This window comes from Dermacentor albipictus, chromosome 1, assembly GCF_038994185.2.
Source record: "Dermacentor albipictus isolate Rhodes 1998 colony chromosome 1, USDA_Dalb.pri_finalv2, whole genome shotgun sequence".
NCBI lineage: Eukaryota > Metazoa > Arthropoda > Arachnida > Ixodida > Ixodidae > Dermacentor > Dermacentor albipictus.
Genome location: NC_091821.1, coordinates 206614222 through 206637193, shown reverse-complemented (window position 1 = coordinate 206637193; position 22972 = coordinate 206614222). Strand labels below are relative to the sequence as shown.

Here is a 22972-nt window from a genome sequence, read left to right as displayed (position 1 = left end):
AATGAGGGGTTCATAGTATCAAATAAACAAAGAATGTCCAGCAATAAAGTTTAGCATACTGTGTTGTGAACGGTTACATTAAAGCTTGCATTGTCTGGGTAAGCAGACAGACGGTTCCAATCGAGACTTGTTCTTGTAATAAAAGAATACGTGGTGCAACTTGTTCGGCAAGACGGCACATACATTTAGCCGGTGACCAAAACGGGTGTCACGTACGGCGGACGTGTTGAAAGCTGTTCATTGAGAGTGGGATTGAACTGAAGAGATTTTATGAAAAAGACGCAATGGCGCACATTTGCGGCGGGATTGAGGTGGGATGAGGGGGGGGGGGGGAAGAGAAGAAGTAGATTGAAATTAGGTTTAATAGACGTAAAACAGGCGTAACGCGAATTATCAGACGTAGTAAAACGACAGACACGCTTTTGAACACTTTTGCTGAGTTGATTTAAAGTAGTTTGAGAAGGGTCCCAGATAGCCGAAGCATACTGCAGTTTAGAGCGAGCGAGTGTCGTGTAGTGTGTCAGTGTAAGTTCACTAGGGGCATTGTTAATGTTAGGGCGTAGGAACCGCTAAGTGCACGATGCACGAGTAGCACACCGTTTCCCTGCTCGTCCATCTGTGGCGGCTTTCAACTGCTGGTCATTTACTTTGCCACTGAACTGTTATCGTGTCATTCCTTGAGTTTCACGCGCCAATGGCACGAAAGTGTAGCAGCGAGTGAAGTCACCTCTCTGTGCGAGTGGCAGCCGAAGTTGTTGAAACGCGTTTGTCTCCCTTTCTTGTCGTAATTATCTCTTCTCGCGCGGAAATTTCGCTTCAGGGCCGTTGTTTTGCGTCACCGAACACAAGTCGGGAAACCTTGTAGCCGCGACTAGCCCCAGCATGCTCTCAGTGCTTACTGTTTCTCCGGCGAGTCATGGTTTGCATTGTCTCGTAATATGAAGCAGAATCATCGGACTGGGCGAATTTACGCAGACGTACGCAGGTTTATAGCTATTGCATTGATTTCATAATGCATGCGTGATACATAGCACATGCGCCGAGTGCTCTATATACCGGCACTAGCTGCCACGCGCACTGTTGGAACCTGTCACTGCATTTGCGGGAGCCAAATTACAATCCCACCCTGAGAAAAAGGAATGTTTTGTCCGATCACCATCATAAAATGCGTCCTTCTTTCCTTTACGTCGCAGACAAAATTGTTGCTTCAATAACGACGAAGAGGCTGCGCCTGTTAGCGGGCGTCACGATCTTGTGCTCGTTCGTATTCAGCACGCGGTCAAAAACTAACAGTGTCTCTTCCCGACGTCAAGCTCGTGTGTTGGCCGTCTGTCTCATTACGGGACGCACATGCAAACAAAATTGCGCCACGTCGTCGCGAATCGCAGCGCGGGGCTGGCCGCGTGCATATGTATGCGCATGTATACATATGAATGCGTGCAGCGGGACGCGCGCGTGCACACACACACCACGATGCATAACCACTGCCACGCGCTCTCTCTCCGCCGCTGCTGCTGAGAAAGTGGGGCTATACGGTATAGTGCGGTGGCGGCACACCGGCGGGTGGGGGATCGCTCGCAGTGAAGCAGAGCATGGCATGCAGTGAACGAAACCAGCAGTAGAGCACCGCGGCGGCTGCATTCGCAACAACCAACATCAACCGTCTGCCGCCGAAAGAGGAAGAAAAAGCCCCGATTATGAAGATTGGTTGCGTCGGCATCCCCCCCCCCCCCCCCACACACACACACACACACACACACGCGCGCGCGCGCGCGCACTGTATATCCCCGGCGAGAGCGCCCCAAAATAAACCACGCTCGCGCTTGGTCTCTTTGCGTCCTTCCGCTGCTCGCTTCTGATGCACCGCGCGAAATGCGCGCGCGACAGCAGCAGCATCGCCCGCATCTGTCTGCCTTTGCTGTCGCTGCTGCGTAGTTACGCTTCCTAGCGGCGAGCTACCGGCACTGTCCCTGTTTCCCTACCGTCGTGTATGCATGCCCCGCATTTCTGAAACATCTGATCGCGCGTCTACGTCCGCCGCATGCAGCTCGGCAGCGAGCGCGCCGAAGTGTGTTTTGCCGTGCCTGCGGTGAAACTCGGCGGGGCTGTCCGCGTTTGCCGTCTTTCCGCCTCGAGACGGTCGACTGCCCTGTCGCCTCTCTTTCGGGGGTTGACTGTGCGAGAAGAATTGTCCAGCTTATTGGGACCGTACGTCAGTGGTATACGGCGCGCCATCCGCGGATGGAGCTATAGCTATCTCATATATATAAGCTACAAGCGTGCCTGCAGAGTTACCCCAAGCGCGGCAACGTGAATTGTTCACTTCTAAGCCACAACTTAAACTCCGCTTGCGCACGTGCACTACACCACATTGTTTTACTATATGCTCTACTGCAAAGTCAGCCAGACCTGCCGGCACTGTGCGTACTACTGAGCCCTATAGATACCTCGATAACGCGCATTTCATTCGGAAGGTCCCACATTCTTTTCAGGCGAAAGGGCGCTATAATGACGACGATGCGCAGATGGACAGACGCACACAAAGTGCTTTGTGGGCATCGCTTTATCTGCGCGTCGTCGTTATCGCGCCGTTTGCCCTGAAGATGCAAAATTAACTTGCCCAAGTTTCCATCCTAACTTCCCAATGTTGGCCAGCAAAATAAAGAGGGTGGGGAGGAGGGCTCCTTTGTTTCGATTATCTCATTACTCTTGTAGCTCGTTTCATTCATTATATGGCAAAACAGAAGGCATCCGGTGATAACTCCGATCGTCGTCATCTTATCTGTGACCAAAGCACCGACGTGCTGCGTCGTCCAGTTGGATGTGCCATTATATATGTCAGTGATGGCCAACATTGTTTCGTGTCTTCACCTTTCTGTGCACACTGGAACGAGGGTCGACACGCCGGCTCTTTTCCGCCTGCCCTTTGATGTGGCGCCGCGGTGACCGACGGCCACTGCGTGCACCTCTCTGCGGATGACCCCTGGGTGTCACAGGCGTCGCCGTTGTAGGGGAGACGACAGCCGCGGCCACTTTCTCCTCCCTGCCCCGCGGGCCGCTAGCTTCAGCCGCGGCGCCCGCGATGCTCGGCGGACATGCTCCTTTTGCACCTCGCCGCCTAATGGGCCTCGGGGGAAAGGCCCGTCATTGTCTTTTCTCAGGACCGATGCTTTGTCTCCATCGTTCGAAATAAAGCCGCGCCAGCAGCGTCCTTTGTACGGGCCTCTGTGCGCACTCAACTGGCGTGGGTCCGAGGGAAGCCGAGAACAATGGCAATCGTGCCTGCAGATTTGCCTGAAGGGACTGCTTGCTTGTCTTTGTTCTCCCGCGCACGAACCGTGCGCACAAAATGCTGGCCAAATAAGGCCTTCTTTTCAGCGCGTCTCGAGACGTCGTCGTCACGGGTTGCCGCGCGGGGGCCTGCGGAGGACCTGTGACGAAACTGCAGGAAGGGCCCTCGCGTGACGCCACAGTTGCAGGACGTCGCCGCCGGTCTGCGAGCTCCAGGCCTCGCGGCGCGCACCGGCCGCGCTTGGGCGCGGCGCTCCCCTTGTGGCCGTACCCTCTCGCGAGCGCTTTCGTTCTCGCCCTAATAACCTTGAAGAAAGAAAACTCGGTTGCGCAATGCGCCCGCACTGTTGCGGCCGAGAGAGAGAGGAGCCGGATGCGCGCTCCGGGGGCTGCGTCTTCCGTGCGCCCGGGCGTCCTAATGGTCCTCCGATTCGAGCCCGGCCACGATGCCGCGTTTCTCGAGTTGGGCCTTCTCCGGGTTCCTCCCCGGGATCAAGGACGCACGGCTGGCCACCTCCCGGTCCTCCTTAATCGCCTATCCCCCATTTAGGCGCGTTCGCAGAAACGGGCCAGCTCTGTCGCCTTCTGGCAGCTCGCGTGTCTTCTCCTTTTGTAACCTGCGTTTTTTCTTTCAATCGTATTGATATCGACACGAGGAATTACACGGTTCCGGTCCACTCCTCGAGTTGCGGCGTTAATTGTCATGTGATGTTTACGCTCTCTTTAAGTTCGTTCCGAGCTGTTTGCAGCTGCAGGTCGTGTGTCACGTCTTCCACTTTTGAGTGTGTGTGGAGACTCGGTACCGCGATGAATTACTTAAGCAACCCCCCGACGGAGCGTGGCGCGGCGGCAGATCGTCCCGGAACGCTCTCGTGCGCGCTATGGCGGCCGCCACGTTTTGTGCGCGCCTCTCGTGTCACGAACTGGCCGAGCATTTGTCTGCCGCGTGATTTATTCCCGGTCGATGGGCCGTGACGCGACGAAGGCCGCGCTGCGCACGACCGTCGGGGCGCCAGTCATGCTTGGGGCGCGTGCGCCACGCGCATCCGCCACGCGCATCAGCCAGCTGGGGTTTCAGTGCCTGCGCTACGTACACAGCAGAGAGCTTAATGAGAGACTCGCGTAGAGTCCTACTTGTGCGCACCTAGCGGCAAGTTGGTTGCTCTTGCGGCCTCCGAGATCGAGGCGTGCACCGTAATCTCGGAGGTTGCATTACTCGCAATTTCGCTATGGTTTGAGGACCGCGATTGACTGATCATCGTATAGACGCACGACGTGTATCGTGTTGTCGTAAGTCTCAAACTGTTCGCCTTCGTTTCGGTCACGTCGAGCCAGCAGGCCTCTTATAACACGTTTTATGCGGCGATTGTTAATATGCCACATGCCTCGGCCCAGTGGAGTCACCGTGAATGTTTTCTCTTCGGCGTCGGCAAAGTTTATAGCCGTCGTTGATAACGTAGCTGACAAACCCGTGGCGCGAACTTAGCCACGAGCAAGCATGCACAGGCGCATGTTCCTCTTCCGTGGTGCAGTTTGACCCTGTTTGCGGGCCCCTCATGAAGCTGTTGTTCAGAGTGTTTAAAAGTACGGCCAGGATTATGTAACGATTCTGTTCCAGTCTTCTTTTTCCCGCTTCGTAAGTTCTCCGAGCGACGTTCCGCCCACCTTATCACTGGCATCGGCCGACCGTGAGTAATGTGGACGATAAGAAAGGAATAAAATCGAGCTAAAGGAATTCTTACACCATGCCGTTCCAGATGTGGATAATGTTCGCAACCTAGGGGATAGGCTTTCTTAGATCGCTCGCAGGTGGCAAAACCCTTGACATAGAGGTATATACATTTTAAAGCGAAGCTTTCTTTGCAGATGCTCCCGGACTTCCCTGACCGTAGCTGCTTCTGGTGTCTGGCCGAATAGCTTGTAATTACGTTCCCGATGGTGGGATACCGAACCTCGTTCCCTGAACGCAGCAGCAGGATGCTCTGGCCATTAGGCCACAGTCGCACGTATGCTCCTATATATCGTGCCAACGCCAACTATAGCTCTTTGAGATGATCGCTGCGTGTGATCGCCGCGCGCATGTGCGCGCGCGCTAGTTTCCTTTATGCCGAAGACGCAGGAATGAAATGGGGGAATTTATACAGCATTCGATTAACTGCTTCAAAGAAAGCTTCGCTTTATGTAGGTTCCTAGATGTGCGTTGGATCTGTGTCATCATCATCATCATCATCAGCCTGGTTACGCCCACTGCAGGGCAAAGGCCTCTCCCATATTTCTCCAACAACCCCGGTCATGTACTAATTGTGGCCATGCCGTCCCTGCAAACTTCTTAATCTCATCCGCCCACCTAACTTTCTGTCGTCCCCTGCTACGCTTCCCTTCCCTTGGAATCCAGTCCGTAACCCTTAATGACCATCGGTTATCTTCCCTCCTCCTTACATGTCCTGCCCATGCCCATTTCTTTTTCTTGATTTCAACTAAGATGTCATTAACTCGCGTTTGTTCCCTCACCCAATCTGCTCTTTTCTTATCCCTTAACGTTACACCTATCATTCTTCTTTCCATAGCTCGTTGCGTCGTCCTCAATTTAAGTAGAACTCCTTTTGTAAGCCTCCAGGTTTCTGCCCCATACGTAAGTACTGGTAAGACACAGCTATTATAGACTTTTCTCTTGAGGGATAAAGGCAACCTGCTGTTCATGATCTGAGAATGCCTGCCAAACGCACCCCAATCCATTCTTATTCTTCTGGTTATTTCAGTCTCATGATCCGGATCCGTGGTCACTACCTGCCCTAAGTAAATGTATTCCCCTACGACTTCCAGTGCCTCGCTGCCTATTGTAAACTGCTGTTCTCTTCCGAGACTGTTAAACATTACTTTAGTTTTCTGCAGATTAATTTTCACTGCAGATCTGCAGATTTTCACTGCAGATCTGTGTAATTTTCTTTAACCACGCGATGCAGGCAACCCCAGAGAGCGAGACACACATGCAACATTTACGAACCCTTTAATGTGAATGCGGCCCCAGAACAGCGAATATTTTTCGGGCATTAGCAATACATAGACATTTCAGAAGTATTGACTCCCTCCCCCTCCTTTTTCCCCCTGTACTTTTTGGGCTTGTGTGACGGCTCGTGCTGCTATGACATGAATGCCCCCCCCCCTTTTTTTTTTCTCTCTCTCTGTCCCTTCAACACAGAAAACTGCTGTATTTTATTTATTTATTTATTTATAGAAAGTCGCAGTTTCACCGGAAAGGCGACGCATCGATTGCGATAGCCAATTAGTGGAGAGCTATACGAAGTAAGGATAGTGGTTTTATCGGCCGCATAAACTTATGAACATAGGCATACTAACTAAATTAACACGCGTGGTGTCACGCGCGTACAAGCAAACGTGCGCACATGTCACTCGATGACCGCGGAAACTCGCTGTCAAAACGCTGCAGTGAGGAAACGCGGCAGCAGCAGCGAGCGAATTGACCTTCGTGCTGCGTCTCGCATCAACGCGAACTAAGCCGCGGATACAGTGCACGGGCGGACTCTGCCCCCGTCGCAGAGGGCTTTCAAGATAAAGCGCGCGCGTCTGTCCGGGCCGTCCGGAGTAGAACGCGCCCGTGTGCCCCCCCCCCCCCTCCCCCCGGAGCCTCGCGCGCGACGGAAGACGGTGCGCTTCCTCCCTTGCGTGCGCGAGGTTGAGCCGCGATAGCCGGTTCACCCTCGTACGCTTTCACTCGCACACGCGGCATAAGGTGCGCGGCGACGATTTTATCGCCCTTGGACTCTATACGTAACCTCACGGCACAAATGCGCCTGGAGTGTCCACATGATTTCTATCGCAATAAAAAGTGCGAATTTACCTTAGCTTATGCATGGGATGCGCGCTGCTGCCGCGACGGCGCAAGCATAAACTTGTGTCGCTGCCTGCCGGCAGCTGCAGAAAGCAGCGTTTCAGAGAGGGCTGCCGCGTGTTCCAGGTGAGGCCAACGAGGTTGTCGGAACGGAACGAAAGCATAAACGAAAACTAGAAAATGATATTTTTAACCGGAGCGAAAACGTAACCGAAACGTTATTATTTTGTTTCGGAATGAAACCGAAATATTTTTTATCGGCTTTCGGTTCAAGGGGAAAGTCGGCAATCCGACTTCAGACAACGCCAGCATTAGCATGCATCTCAGGGGTCTGCATAAGCCCTTATATCAGGCAGCGATAGTGCGAACGATAACCGGTAGGGTGCTCCAAGCCTGCGGCTTGGTGCTTTAGCAGATAGGCATCGTATAGCAAAACCCAGGGTTTGCGCGCTGAAGAGCTTATCGCTTCGTTTTTAACGGGTACAACGCTTTTTTACCGAAGTTTAATCATTCGTTCAAGTTCGTTTTATTGGAACAGCGGTCTCGCATTTCGGCGTGTACACTCGATGTCGTGCTGCTTGTGGGACCATGCTCAGTGCCTTGGCTCAAGCCACTTAGCATTATCTCAGAATTATAATTCACTTATTGAGAAAAAGAAGTGCTGTTTTTATAGTTCAGTTGCTTCGAAAATGTTGGCATGCGAACCAGAATCGTTACGAACCGCGACGGATCATTTTTCTTTTTTCGTTCCGGAGCAGAACTTTTTTCAGTGGAACGGAACAGAAACCAGAGCGTAACAAATTCACTCTCTAGTGCGAAATTTGAGCGCAGCTCTTCAGATGTGAATTCCACCGGTTGCGTTGCTCATTGTTCAGAAAGATAGCGCGAACACGGGAACGCGTGTCTCGCGCATTCTCATGCGCATACTCTAGTGGCGGCGGCACGGGCAAAGTAGCGCATGCTATCTGGATCCGAAGCACACGCGAGCGCTTTGTTTCCGTATATGGTATCGGTGGTCGCGCTCGCCTAGCGTTCGCCGCACGCCTCAGTATTCACGTCATCGGCGCACTACGGCGTACGCTACCATGGCGCCATTTCGTAGTCTCGTGCGGCACTTCGGCTTCCTCCTCACCCTTTAGCCATACTCTCCTCCTCCGCTTTCGTACTCACGCTTTCACTGTGGTCTCCTCCTCCTCCGCTTTCCTCCTCGCGCTGGCTTCGCCATCGCCGTCTTTCATCCCCCGCTGCGCTCCGCGTTCGCTCTTTAATCCATCGCTGTGCTGGTTCGCTCGGTTACGCCAAAGGGACCCCGATGCTCAAGGCAGGAACGGGCGCCTAAAAGCAGCGCTCTGAAACATTTCGTTCCGACACTCTGCGGCCAACAGGCGGCAACCCTCCCTAACTGGCTGCTCTCTGTGGCTGCCGGCAGGTGGCGACACAAGTTACGCTTGCGCTGTCGCGGCAGCAGCTCGCATTCCCATAAGCGAAGGCAAATTTGCGCTTTTATGCGTTGCATATTGCAATCACTCAGTTCAGCCCTTGGGCGCGGCGGGGCAGCCACCATTGAGGGTATGAGCCATTGTTCATTGCTGCGCGTCTCATATGTGGGTCTATTCTCTTTTAAGTTTGCTATGTTTGTTATTAAGTTGCTTCTATTTTTATGCGTTGCATATTGCAATCACTCAGTTCAGCCCTTGGGCGCGGCCGGGCAGCCACCATTGACCTTTAGCGCAACCACGTGACGTGACGTCATGACAGCCGGAGGAAAAGCTGGGCCCCAACTCGCGCAATATGCAACGCATTCTTGGCTTAACCAAGCTAAGCCTGGTCATTTTTTTTCTTAGAAACCAGGCAATTAACTGCGGCAAGTGTTGCGTTGAACGACGTGGATTCCAAAGTACGATCCTTGTGCAGTGCAAGAACAGTGCAGCGGTAAGCGCAAAATAATATTTTTTTTTTCGAACACGCTAAGCGAAATATGCAGGACCCTGTACGAAGCACGAAGCAAATAAAGAATAGACTCACCTTCGCTCCAGGTCGTGGTGCTTCACTCGTGCTGTTTGGTTTCCCGTCTTAATACTTGCCAAGAGGTCCAGGCAACGTCTACGCTGCGGGCTGGCAATTGCTGCAGCAGAGGCGAGTCGTGAAAGAGGGAGGACGGCTCTGAGAGGCGGGTCGGCGCGGGTCGAGGTTCGTTGTGCGGGGTCTGACAGCGCGCAGCAGGAACGTCCGATTTGGTCGAAGGCACGCGCAGCTCACGCATTGCAGGTTTGTGTGGCATACATGTAGTCGTATAGTGCTGTGTGTGTTCGCAGAAGGCGGCCGAGGCGGACCTCCCGTGCACACGAGGGATGGGTATATATTATAGGAAGTGACAACTGCGCGTTGTTAGATATGGCGCCGTTTCCTGAGGCTACTTCGAGTTCCCCAGACCACATCGGATTACAGCACAGCTAATTGAGGAATGCAAAAGCAGGAAAACGCATTCCAGAGAAGCGGCCGAGGCAACAAGTTTACGTGCCAACAAGTTCCTGCGCCGCCGGGATTAGCAGGTGGGCATCCGACAATGAAGCAGGTGCACGAGCGCCCCCCCCGCTCCTTCTCCAGCCTACAAGTGGATTGCCAGTCTGCGTGGCAAGATCGCAGAGAGCCCCGACAGGTGTGCCACGCGACACGGGCGCCTACCATTGGCTGCAAGTGGCGTCATCGGAGTGGACTCTCCCATTGGTCAAACATGACGTGACTTGCAGTGCTCGAAGGGCTTATAAGAAGCCTTCCAGAGAGACCTGAGGATTCTGGGATATGCCCTGATTCCCTGATTCACCTCTCTCGAACTTCTTGCCGCGGGCCGCAGCGTCCGAGTTGCTGCCGGCCCGTAATGTCAGTACGACTGTTAATTGACGCTCACCTCCCTGTATAAAATGTAAAATAAATACTCCCAAGTTTGGCTTTCATCCGCGAAGTCCCGTCCTTCAACCCCTACAGCGTGTACGGCTGAATAAACAGTGCTATGATTTGACTGTATTCCAAAAATTAGTTCGAAAAATGCGAGATCTCTAAACGTCCGGGCACTGCCTGCGCCGATCGGTACCCATCGGGATGCTTATCGAAGATCTTAACTTTGGGGAGGTGTTAGGATATTTTTTCAAGGTACAAGGTTTTCTTACTCATTTATTGGTTTCTTTTCCCGTGTTCAAAATGATGGTCTTTGGCTTTCTTTGCCGGTTGTAATTGGTGCTATAAACTGTGACGTATTGTAGCAAAAGGGGCTTCCGAAATTTTATCGGCAATGTAGCCCTCTACCATGCTTAGTGATCTGTTAGTAAAGGTATAACACTGGTTGCTTGGTGGATGCTGTAGGCTCCGCCAGAATGCACTTGATGAGCGTGCTATAGTTAACTTTTGACAGTGCAGACCTTCCACTAAGGTCACACTTTTGTAATCGCAACTTTCGTTTGTCTCGATACGCCGTGCCCGCCGGAGATTAACCCCCCCCCCCCCCCCCCCCCCGCGGTAGCTCAGTGGTTATGGCGTTGCGCTGCGTAGGTCGCGGGTTCGATTCCGACCGCGGCGGCCACGTTTAGATGGGGCAAGTTGCAAAAAACGCTCGTGTACTTAGATTTAGGTGCCCGTTAAAGAAACCCAGGTGGTCAAAATCGGCAGCATGCTTCAATTCCGGATTTCTCCTTGGAACAGCGCGTGCAATTTTACGCAGGAGACGTGTAGGCTTGCTCATAACAGCGTAGCGAATACATTGTTGCGCGATACCCCCACCCGCCCTTCATTTTTTGGGTATGGGGCACCTTGCACTCAGCATCCGGTGGCATATGTCGCTGCTGACTCTCGGCGCGCATGTGTGCACCACCGATCACGACACGGTTTCGTCCTTGCGCAGACTGTCGATATACGTCGTTCGCTGAACGTGGACACATTCTGTGATTGTGACGTCAGTTCGCGCCTGAGCCTCGCACTTCCCGTGTGCTCTTTGGGTTGTCGCTCGCGTCATGCCGTACACGCGTCAACGCTGCAACGCGTGCGCACGCGTGCAATGTATGTTGCGTTAGTGAGCCAGCAGTGCGAACGCTGGGTTTTGCGCGTTTGCATGCGCTGTTGCGGCGATCGCGCATTTCACTGCGAATGCGGAATCCGAGTGTGCGCGTCTCGTGACGTATAGCGGTCGTTAAGCCGCGCGGTGCCATTGTGCAAATGCATGCCCTAAGCCGCCGCTTGCAGCAAGCCGCGCGCGCGGAAAGTTCGGCTCGCATCTGCAGAATGGCCAGTTGAGCGACCTTCTCTTATACCGCGGCAGGCTTCGCTTTCCGTTTATTCGCTTTTTTTTATATATACCTCGCTCTTTCTCGGTCTCTTATTTCAAACGGCCGTTGCGCGCCTGTGTCGGTTCATTGCTTCTATGCCGCCCTTTTACTGGCTTCTCTTTTATATTCTTTGCTTTCGCTCCTCGTTGAGGGAGGCCGACAAAATCAATTTTGAGGCCGCGGGGAGGAGAACGGAGACGCGCGGTCGACGCATTGGCGCTTTCTTTTCGTGTGCCGGCTGGCACTGTTCCAGATGGGGGGAGGAGCCAGCTGTGGAGATTTCGCTGTGCGTATACGTTTGTGCACTGCTCCGTTTGTGAATTTCATTTCGCCGCGCGGCCGATAATATACGTTGAGTCGAGACGCGGTTGAGTCGTGTCGCCGTTCTGGCTGAACTTGCAGGGAGGATTCTTCTAGAAAAAGTCGTCAGGTGGAGGTCTGAGCTGACTCCGTGCTCGTCACGTTCTTTTTTGTCGGGTTGTGCGACTTCAGTTTAAGGCTGCTTCTTGAAGCGTCCTTCTGTTAACTCGCTGTGGCTGCTCACGCTGTTATAAGCGAACGGAGTATGTTAGTCGCAAGAGAGGCCGCGCACAACTTCATGCGTATCAGAGCTGCACGTATGTACGTATCAAAGTCCAAAGCCTGGGCCGCTATTTAACGATTCTATTCCGATGCTATTCCTTTCCGCGCTTCATCAGTGGTTCGAGCTGACAACACTCACGTTGTCACCGGGATCAGGCGGCCACGAACAGTGAATGATAAGAAGACACAATCGAGCGAAAGGACTCCTTACAATCGTCCTGCCCGATTTCTCTGTCCTCGTCGTTTGCGCTGCCCGTAACCGGGAACCAGCACCAACTAGCCCAATTTTCTGTTCTTTTGGGAATCCTTGCTTAAGGCCGGCCTCGAGTTCGGCTCTATAGCTCGACATGCGGTCAGCTCCGGACGCCTGCGTGTGCTGTTGCTGTCTCTGCAACAGATATGTTATCGCCGAAGGGGGAAGGCATTTTACACCTCGTTAAGCGGGGTGCCGAAACTTCCATCCTCGGCGAGTCACACATTTGCTGAAGGCCATCCCTGACCGAATCGGCGAACAGGAGGTGGCTGCAGCTGCTCAGCTCGGGCTCGTGGTGTTGGCTCGCGTCGGCGCTCCGCGTCTGTCCTCCTCCCCGAGCGGCCCACGACGAGCAACGCGTTGTCCACTGGCAGCAGCAGGCCATGTGCGGCTGCGGTTGACCGCACAGCTGACGACCGAAGGACTCCCCGGTGAAGAAGCCGATGGGGGAAGCGACGGTTCGGCCGGCGTCTGCCTGCCTTCGCTGCGGCGATTCCTCCTGTGGTCTCCATTACGCAGCCGCTGAAATGCGGTCACTATACACAGCCGCTGCTGCGCTCTGGCGTATTTTTTTTCTTCTCTCTTATTATTGGTATTTTTTTTTCCTTCTTCGCTGCCTCATGCGAGCTCGTCTGTCCGCCCGCTGTCTACTGCGCGTTCTGCGCGCCAGACGCCAACGAGCCGGCGAGATGGTTCCACGTTGACCGGGCCGCTGCGAAGCACCGTTTCAGCGGCGGTGGATGAGGAGGAGCTTCCCCGTGTCGCGTCCCCCCAGTATGCCAGTGGTCCGCGGGGGGGGGGGGGGGGGGGGGGGGGTATTACGATGGATTGCCGGCAACATCGAAGCCTGAAGCTGTTGTCTACTGCATGGGGCTTTGTACGAAATAGTTATCCATATGAATGCCATAAGCTATGGCTTAATACGAATGTGGGCGCTTGGCAGTTCGACGGCCAACTCGTTGGCACTGCATGCGTGGGGACCGAAAGAGTCAGCTCCTAGACACGCGTATCGAAGCGGCCCACACGCAACCGCATACTGTGGCGCTGTCGCCTTGATACGTTCAGTCCGCTTTTCGCGGGCTGTATAGAGCGCACGGCGCCTTATTTTGACGAGCTTCTAAACTGGTGGGTTCGCATCCGCGCACCTGCGCGAGGCTGCAGTCGACGTCCCGCCGCGCATGCTCACGAGCGTTGCCCAAAGGGCAGCTCTCGATGCCGTTCGATCTTTGAAGGACTCACGTGCCCGGCTTTCCGAGTGCTCCAGATTCGGACCGGTCTCTGTTAATGACGAATTTCGCCGCGGCCGTCGGAGACGCCTTCCGCATGTCATGGCGAGAGAGGGGTGCACTGGTCATCCTCCTCTGGGTGCTCTCTGCTGCCCCGAAGCTTCGGTTCCAGAAGCTTCAGTTCCAGGAACACCGGCCCCGCGCATAACCTGTATACCTGGCCCGCGCTGCTGCGGCCGTTGGCGCCCCGGGGCGCTTCCGGATGGCGAAAAGGCGCCTGTACCGACCGGCGCTCGGTCGCCGCGCCCCGGCACCGTCAAAAGTAAAAGCGTAGGCACCGAGCATATCGGCGCTCTCCGGTATTCTGCCGATTTGCGCGCTATTTGTTACTGGGCCGGATGGTTGATGGAAGGGTTTCGACGGCCGGAACCAAGGTGGCTCGCACGAAGCGCCTAATTGCCGTTGGGATTTGCCCGCACTTTTAAAGGGGGCGTCGCGCGAGCGATAGTAAGTTGCCGCGCCTTAACTCATCGATTGGCAAAGTAGCTATATGCTTGCGCGAAAAGTTTTTTACATTTAGTCACTCGGTGACTCTCTCTACGGCATCTTACTGCCAGTTGCGCGCAGCTTATACTCCCCCCCCCCCCTTTTTTTTAGGACATCTTCGGCGAGGATTGACAAGAAAATAATTATCGGGTCTGAATTAATCTCTGTTTTGCGCATGGATGAGTTGTTGCATGGCATATATAAAACAGTAATCCGGCATCCAGTAAGCATTCTGTTGAAAGTTAGCGCTTGCGTGTATCCCTTGCTGCGTACGTTTGAAGAAAAAAAATGTGTTCGCCCTAAAATGCTATAGCAAGAAAGTCTGTCTTAGCTGGTTGCCGCCGCTTTGCCATATCGGGTATGTTTCTATAGCCTCTTATCATGGGCTGATAGGTGCCCCGGGGAACTTTGGTCGTCGTGACCTTCCGAATATATGCATATTGTATTTAATAAGCAAAACGCAAGTAAAATAATCCGATGGCAGGATTCGAACCGACGAACTCTAGCAAAGCAGTTCGACGCTCTAACCATTACACCGCGGGCGCATGTCTTATAGCAGATCAAATAGAATATCCTTAAGCACATGCCGCGTGCATCCCAGCGCGTTCAGGCGCTTGGCGCGTTTTAACGCAATGTCATTGATGCATCCGATGAAAGTACAGAGCGCTCTCTTCTTCCATCTGGTCTGCTCGCGGCTTGTTTCTTCCTTTCTATGTTGCGCTGTAGCAGATTTAGAATGCAATACCAACTGGCCCAATCCTCAACCATATAGTGAACAGCGATGCAGACCTTGCCAGCTTGTTCCATCGTTCTCCCCTCACCTATATAGTAGTCGTGGTAGTAGCCGCGGCGTTTCTGCAGCGAAGCAGCGCGTCCCTCAAATGGTGCAAACGTGCCCCTGCGTTTTAATTGTCACAACGCCTGCCGGATAGTTGGTGTAAAACGCCAATCGCACTGACGCAAGGAGGGTCCGCGCCGTGACCACTCCGTCGTCCAGACGCAGGAACAACGTGCTGCCACGTGTGCTAGAGTTACTGCATTGTGTAGGCTCCCTTTAGGGAGGCCGGGACCTTATACACTATAACTCTATGGCACGCGCTGCGGTAACAGGAGACCGAGGCTAAGTGACGTACAGTCGAAAAGCCCGAAGCGGACGCACATCGTGAGCACGCCGCAGTACGGCAACGCGAGCGCAACGCAAGGTGACAACGACGCCGACAACACCCGGCAGTTCTTAATTAACCGATGCTGCACGCGGTGCGTCTGCACACGTCCCGCCACGCGAGATAGCCAGCTCGTGTTTTCTGTAATTCATACTGCCACTCAAGCTACGAGCCTTGCTTCGTGTAATTGTTGCTGTCGGACCAATTGCTTTGCTCTTATGGCGAAATTGCGATTTCTTACGGAAATAAATCGGTTATTACCTTTGTTTTAAAAGCCTTGCTGTGAAGCCACTGCCAAGCGAAAGGGGGCTGCGGCTTTGTCAAGCTGTTTCTGACAGCTTTTTCTGCCCCTCCGCTGTCTGTATTTGTACAAGGCAGAAATTTGAAAAGAATTGTCCAACGGCCGGATCCAACAGGGGATCACTATAGCACGGAAGCCTGATGCTGTAACCATTACGGCGTGCACGTTTTTCCTCCATGGCGTGCCTCGTAATCAGGTCGTAGTTTTGACACATTATAGGTCCCGAAAAAATATTTAAAATTAATAGAACACGTCATCATACGTCAAAATGTAGGCCGATACCGAAGATACGGCGGTAAAAAAAAAAAATGGGGTCCGACGCGATAAAGTGCGGTGCGCTGTCACTCCTCCCTTATCTCACCCGCGACTCGCTCAGAAAAACTTTGTCTTTCGTCGACTTCAGCCGGAGGTTGAGTCGCCTTCCTACTTTTTTATTAGCTTTTTCTAATTTTTTTTTTAAATCGCGGGTGTAGATTCTCTCGGTATGCACGAGCATTTCTTTGCATTTCGTCCCCGTCGAAATGCGGCCGGGATCGAACCTTCGACTTCGAGTTTAGCACCGCAACGCACATAGGTTCGGCATTGGTCCTAGAATCATTCTTTGGCTGTCAATTTATCGCTTCCCCATCCCTCCCCGTCTCCTTTCGGATGGTTGTCGGCATTTTACTTTCTGTGTTCGAGCTTTTTTTTTTCTCTCTTTATTTGCGTCTGTCTAGCAGTGCAGTGATACGCGGCATAAAGTACCTGTTTGGGCGCGGTGCCTCTGGATACACAGTTGTCACCTCTCGCTTGTAGTAGACAGCCTGTTCTAAACAAGACTGATCCAAAACATCGTATTGATTTGATTCCTTTATGAACGCTGAGCGTGGACTTCGATTATTATTATTATTATTATTATTATTATTATTATTATTATTATTATTATTATTATTATTATTATTATCGAAGGAGTCGCAGTTACTACGTACAGGCCTGCCAAAGCCACAGAGATAATCAACATAGCACGAGAAAACATTTATTCGTATATCGCACAAAAATGTAGTAGCTGTTGTTTACAGGCATTGCATGTTACAGATCCTGACAAAGCGTACAATTCACACTGAATGAAGCATAACATGGAGTATGAAATGAACTCGGAGGTCAGTAAACGTCTTTCTTGTAGAGCAGTTACACAAGTTCGAGGTAACACAATGTAGGCGCGACACAATGACACCTAAATCTCTAGAACTACAACACAGAAATAAAGAGAGCGGCGTCGCGGAGCTTTTTTTTCGACCGACAGATAGTCTTGACCTGAAATACACTGGGCAGTATTTCGTCGAAATATATATTGTTATACACCGGAGCTGCGTGATCGGAAATTTTGGGGAAGTATGACTACATATACAAGAACTGCGCGATCGGAAGCCGTACTTTGTGTAACTGATGAAGGTTATCGATTAGGGGCCGTCGATTAACCGGATTTTCACCTCTAATGGGCGTCCATGCGTGTACACTCTTAAAACAAAAATAGAGAAAGATCGTTGTATAGTTCCTACCTATAGTGTCACACCATTTGCTACCTTAGTATAACGGCAGGCGGTAACGGTAGAGTGGTAAGATAACTGACTAAACAAGTTAGTCACTGTTACTAATGGGTCTCGGCTACCGATTCCGAACGCGGATATCACCATCGGACTCGAATTTTCTTTTCTATAACACATGTATCGGGCCCACTGTGGAATACGCCACATCTGGACCGACATATGCAGCAGAGGTGAGAATCTTTGTATCAGGTGGTGCTGACTGCGTTTTGGAATTCGTGGCCGAGACCCATTAGTAACAGTGTCTACCTTGTTTAGTCAGATATTCTGCTAACTCTATCGTTACCACCCGCCGTTACACTAAGGTAGCAAATGGTGCGACGCTATATGGGCAGTTACTACGAAGACCTTTTTTTTTTTTCTTTAAGAGTGTAGTGTATACTTACCGGCGAGGGTTGACCATTCTTCGCAAGCGCTCACTCGCGGCGTTGTCGTCCGCAGTGTTCCTGCTCCCATACAGGGACACTAGTCGTCCGCGTCCGTCACGCGAGGAAGACGCCTCCCCGCGGCGTGCGTGACCGCCCCATTCTGTCCGCTTTCCTTCCAACTTGCGGCGCGCACCCCCGAGGCGAGCCCGAGCGAGCGAGCGGAAGCCCTGCGCGGGCTTCTCACCCCAAGTCGCCTCGGGAAGCACCGCGGCGGCTGCCTTTCGCTCTCCGTCCGAAGGCTTCCCTCCCTTCCTCGACCCGCGAGAGCGAATTATCGCGAAGCGCTTAACCTGACGTCTGTGAGCGATGGCTAATGGACAGCGCATTCGATAGGTCGCTCTTGCGGTATGTATGCTCATGAAACGAGCCTCCGTGTTCATTTCCATGCACACGGAGAGGCAGGCGTACAGAACACCGTAAGAACGAGAAGGACTACGCTTCCGAATTGGCTGGCCTAAGTTGGTGGCCCAAGGGTCTTTAGGCTGGCCTAAGTTAGTGCGACATTCTGTGCAAAAAAGGATACCGCGAAAGGCAGCGCGGGACTTGACAGGGAAGAGAGCGCTTCCCCCCGGCTTTGCACAAGGGTAGCACGAACGCCGACTGGTCGACTGAAAGGTCGCGCAGTGGCCGAAAGGGACAGAGAACCTAACGGCGCATGCTCGAAGGAAGGCGCAGCGCCGACACGTCATTCGTGGATACACGTGGGACACGCGAAAGATGGACTGTTATCTCTCGCGAGTTTCACGTGTGCCCATGATTGCGCCTTCCCCCGAGCATGCATGCGCCGTTAGGTTCTCTCTCCCTTTCCGCCACTGCGCGACCTTTCGGTCGACCAGTCGACGCCTCTGGTTCTTCTGTGTCCATGATATGTACGCCAGCCTGCCGTGGACTCGTTTGCTCAGCTTTGTGTCAACTTCATTTCCGCGTTATGCCTGTGGCAACCCGTGCGGGGGAAAAATAAAACAAAAGGAAAAAGAGGGGCATCCATCCGCAACTGTGCCCGGGACGAAGGAGCCGCTCGCATACAGGGAAGGTCTTTAGTTACAGCCTTGCAAAGTGTTTCAAAGATGGGTCTACCGCAGGAATAATTTAGCTTCCGCCGTTGAGGAATTTCAGATCTGAGGCAAGCTGCATTCCGCCGCCTTGACACATATGTACCAGTTGTTTCAGCGAACACATTCAAAAAGTAAAAAAAAAAAAAAAAAAGATTGCCTGGGGCAGATAGCACAATTGTTGTCCATGAGCTGGTCTACACGAAGAGGCTGACATTACTTGCACAAGGAATTTAAATGCATAATCGACTAATTAACAAAAATCACTAATTACGTTTTCAACTAATTACCTTGTGGTGCATATTGCAATTTACAAATTCTGGCCGTGGAGTTCGCAAGGCGGATCCACTTCGAATGAATTCTCAGGATGACACCAGTTTCGAGATATGAATGCCCGAACTTTGCGGAGGAATGCTTTGGCCTTCCAAATAAGTTTTTGCTTCATTGCATAAAATGACGTTTTGTTGAGAAAGTTAGTGGATCGACGGTGCATTTCCTCCCAAGTTTGACGGCGCATATCTCGTAAATGGTGTCGTCCGCACATTTATATTCAAGTTGATATGCCTTGCAATCTCACCCGCTAGAATTTGTAAATTGCAATATGTGCAATAAGGTAATTAGTTAAAAAGTTAATTAGTTAATTTTTGTTATTAGTTGACTATGCATTTCAATTTTTGTGCAAGTAATGTCTGTCTCTTCGAGCAGACCAGCCCATGGACTAGAATTGTGCTATCTGCCACAGGCAACTTAAAAAAAAAGAAATAAAAAGTTTTCACTGAAACACCCTGTATGTGAAGTTGGAAACACGTCATCCAACAAGTTTCTGTCAGTTGCCAGTTCGAGCGGTTTATTTATTATTATTTGATTAGTTTTGGCTAACGTGTGAATTTGCCACTCTAGTTGGCTGGAATGCTTCTTGAAATGTTGACCGCAGAAAGCGACGAAGAGGGCGGGGAAAGACAGAAACCGCTCTGATGCCGCACTCGCGGTTTCCTCTCGTCTGTTTCTGCCATGTTTGTAGCGATGTGTACAGTCATGCGCCTTTATGTCGAAGCCCCTGGGACGTCCAAAATCATTCCTCATAAGGGTCATACAGTTGTGAAGATCGGAAATTGTGCCGCTTGCATAAGAGCAGGCTGTAAAGCTCATTCAGCAGAAGGAAACGTTAATTTAACGCGAATTTTGTGGATCCTGCTTGCTGTCAGAATTCGCTCATCTCATCAGCACACTTTGTCCGAAGAAATGTGCGGCTGCCGCCGGCCTTATGACATCGAGGCATGCACGCTATGTCGAAACCCGTAAAAGACGCAAGGTACAACATGCAGGGCGTCTGATGCCTCTTGTACCTTCCTTGCCAAACATTCTTGGTTCGTCGGCAGGTTGTTCATTACTGCTGCCTTCCCGGGCTGGATGGTTTCGGCAATGAAGTCGGTCGTCACTTTCGGGCACATCATCACGTGTGTGGGGCGAGAGCAGTGTACATCGACCGTGTCTGTATATTGCGGAGTCCCTCTTCCCGCGCAGTCTTTGATGGGGTGTCGACCGGCGCTGCCCATGCATGTGCACTGCATGCATGCTCGGTGACGGATGCTTTACATGCAGCCGTTGTAAAGCACCTAATCATCCGCCGGCAGGCGTTCTTTCGTTGTACAGGCAAATTCGTTGTATTGTGGTCTTCGCTGTAGAGGAGTTCACAGCACGTATGGAAGATAGGAATCCTTTGTTATACTGCTCGTTGCGGAGGCGTTTCACTGCGTCATACGTCTGAACGGGGACAAAACTCAATCGTCGAGGTGCACTTCGTCCTCATTCCGCCTTCGTGAAGGGGTGCGCGTTCACTGCAGTTTGCTCTCCTTCGCGATTTCATTGCATGTGTTTTCGTTGCGCTGTCCGGGGAAATTCTTTGATAGGGCGAAGTTGAGTTCCTTCGCTTCTGTGCGTGAGTGGTCCTGCACGCAGGAACAAGCGCAGTTGCGCACGCAGATCGCGCTTCGCGTGTCTGCGTGCGCGCACACGCGTCGAGGCACGATTGCTGTCCCGCGCTACGAGAACGCGTCAGCTTCGCGACACTGTGTCGCCGAAGACGTCGAAGCTCTTCCGGAGGGTTCTTTTCTTTTGTTGTTGTTCATTTTTTTTTTCGGCGGTGAAGGATTGCTATGTGGGCCATGGCGTCGCGGTGACGTCACGTATAGATCACGATATTTCGGCCCCTTCGTGCGGCTTAATCCCGTAAGTGCTGCATGGTTTATCTTTTTTTTTTCTTTCTGGAATGCAGTGTAATTGTTTGGATTAATAAGCAGTCACCTGGGCATTGTCTGTCCAGCGGGAATGTGAAACATGTACAGTGCTTGGTGATTGAAACGCGATACTCGGACAGCATCGCGGCAGGCGCTTTTTGCGCCACTGGGGATCGCTGAGGAGGCCGAACGCACTTGCGATGCATCAAAAAGATTCTCGCTTTCGTGCGACACAAAAATGCTTCATCTCAGTGTCACCAGCGCCCACCGGTGGCGCAAGAAAGTACCGGCCGCTATCTGTTGTCCGAGTATCGCGTTTCAATCGCCGAGCACTGTACTTTTTGCCGTTGAATGCATTCATTTCCTCGATGCTTGCTATTTGGCGTCGCTGCCTATAGCGCGCAGCGGATACAGTTGTGTCGGTGGCGTCACGTGCAAGCTGTGCCAACTCTTTGTTCCTTGCGTTTCTTCAGTTTCGGTCTTTCACTTCGTGGCTCCGCTACCAGCGGCCCTCTTTTGTCTTCTCCGAAATATGGGCGAAATGTGAAGTATTACTTCATTCCTCTTCTATAGGTTTCTTCGAATTGAAACTGTTTTTGCTCACTTTATATTTCCTTCGCTGTAAACGATTTCTCGCGTAGTAGGACAGTGCAAGAACGCAATATTCGTCCTATTGTGGCGTAGCTGCGTACTACAACGTAGCGTATGCAGAACCATGCACGGGATCCCCGTTTCTATTCTACCTTTTCCGCGTCGGCTGAAGGTTTTCTTAACGTGCTCGCATGTAGCAAGTATACATGCGTGGACCAGGTTGTCGGTCGATCCTGGCTTTCGTATGCGATATAACGCGTCTGCTTAAAAAAATTAGGAACGCAAGTTTTTTTATTTTCTCCTTTTGTATGTTTGTTTGTCCAGACTTCTTCGGAGCGTTCATTCGCTCCCTGCTCGTCGCCGGCACCAACAGCTGTCGGCCTTGCGGGCTGGCGTCCGCCGGACACGCGAGATGCGCGCTCGTCCCCCGGCGCTGCATTGCCGCGTTGTCGGCGGCCTCGCCCTTGAGCCGGCGGCCTTTTGTTGTCCGTCCACCGCGTGCGGCCGGCAGTCACGAGCGCCGTGTCGTCCGGCGAGCACAGCCAGGAAGTGCGCGCGCCGCTGTCTCGGGCCGCGGCCGATGCTAGCGCGGCTGGGACGACGATCGCCGACGCGGCAGCGCTTGTCGGTCAAACCCGTCGCTCAGATTTGATATGCTAATGTAATGGGCGCTCTGGCGGATTAAACGTCCTCCCGCAACGGGGAGGCTACCGTGGCGGGCCCCCTGCGCCGCCACCAACGCGGCGATTCTTGACGGGCGCCTCTGGCCTCCGCTTCTGCGGGGCGCTGCGATATATAGTGCGCGTAATGGATGCCCGATCGAGAAGCTATCAAGGTCAGTCAGACAAAGGTCGCAGCCCCCCACCGCCTTAATCCGCGCGCGTCCGTGCCCGCGTCCCGAAGGCGTCCCGCGTTTTCGACTCGCGCCGGTCGTCGCGGTAGCAGGGTCGCGCCTCCCTCCCTCGCGGGCTGCGGGCCTGCGTCGCCAATCGCCGCAACTCCGCATCGAGCGACGTGGCGCGGTTCCACCATTAGCCCACTTCTGCCGGCGCCAAGGTCTCTGCTACGCGCTACACCCTGCGTCATTTCACGTCGGACAGATGGCGATTATGCAAGCCTTGCCGAGACGTTTGTTCGACCGGGTAACAAAAACAAAGGGCGGGGAAAGGGGCGGCACGTTGTTAACTGTATGTGTTTTCTTTCCTTTCCTTGTGCAATTTTAACGGTGCCCGGAGGGCTTGTCGTGGAAAGAAATATAGTGCGCTGCTCAATTTATTTTTTTCAATTAATATGACGTGTTTTTGAATGCCTTAGGTGGTCCTAAATTCTGAAAAGAATATAAGTTATGCCCCGTGTAAGCGCGAGGCTCTTGTCTTCGTCTGGGAAACGTAGAGGCCATTCGGAGTAACAAATGTCTAAGTCGTGCAGAGTTGCGGAGGTACGAAAGAACTTACAACGGCGCCCGCGGTTACCTGATCAACTGAACGAAGTTCTCTGGGCCGCGCCGATCAGAAGCACGCTATCGCGATAGGCTATCACCTAGTGAGGTGGGT

At 52.6% G+C, this 22972-nt stretch overlaps 1 protein-coding gene across 7 annotated transcripts in view; it reads left to right on the top strand.

The window, feature by feature from the left end:
• The window catches only part of spir (spire type actin nucleation factor), a 233425-nt gene that overhangs the window by 48814 nt on the left and 161639 nt on the right, over positions 1-22972 (top strand). The window contains exon 1 of one of the 7 annotated variants that reach the window (XM_065425220.2): positions 20711-20820. The exons of the other annotated variants lie outside the window; for them this stretch is intronic. The gene's annotated coding sequence lies outside the window, so the exon portion shown is untranslated. Of the gene's footprint in view, positions 1-20710; positions 20821-22972 lie in introns of those variants that run through there. 7 annotated transcript variants of the gene reach the window in all.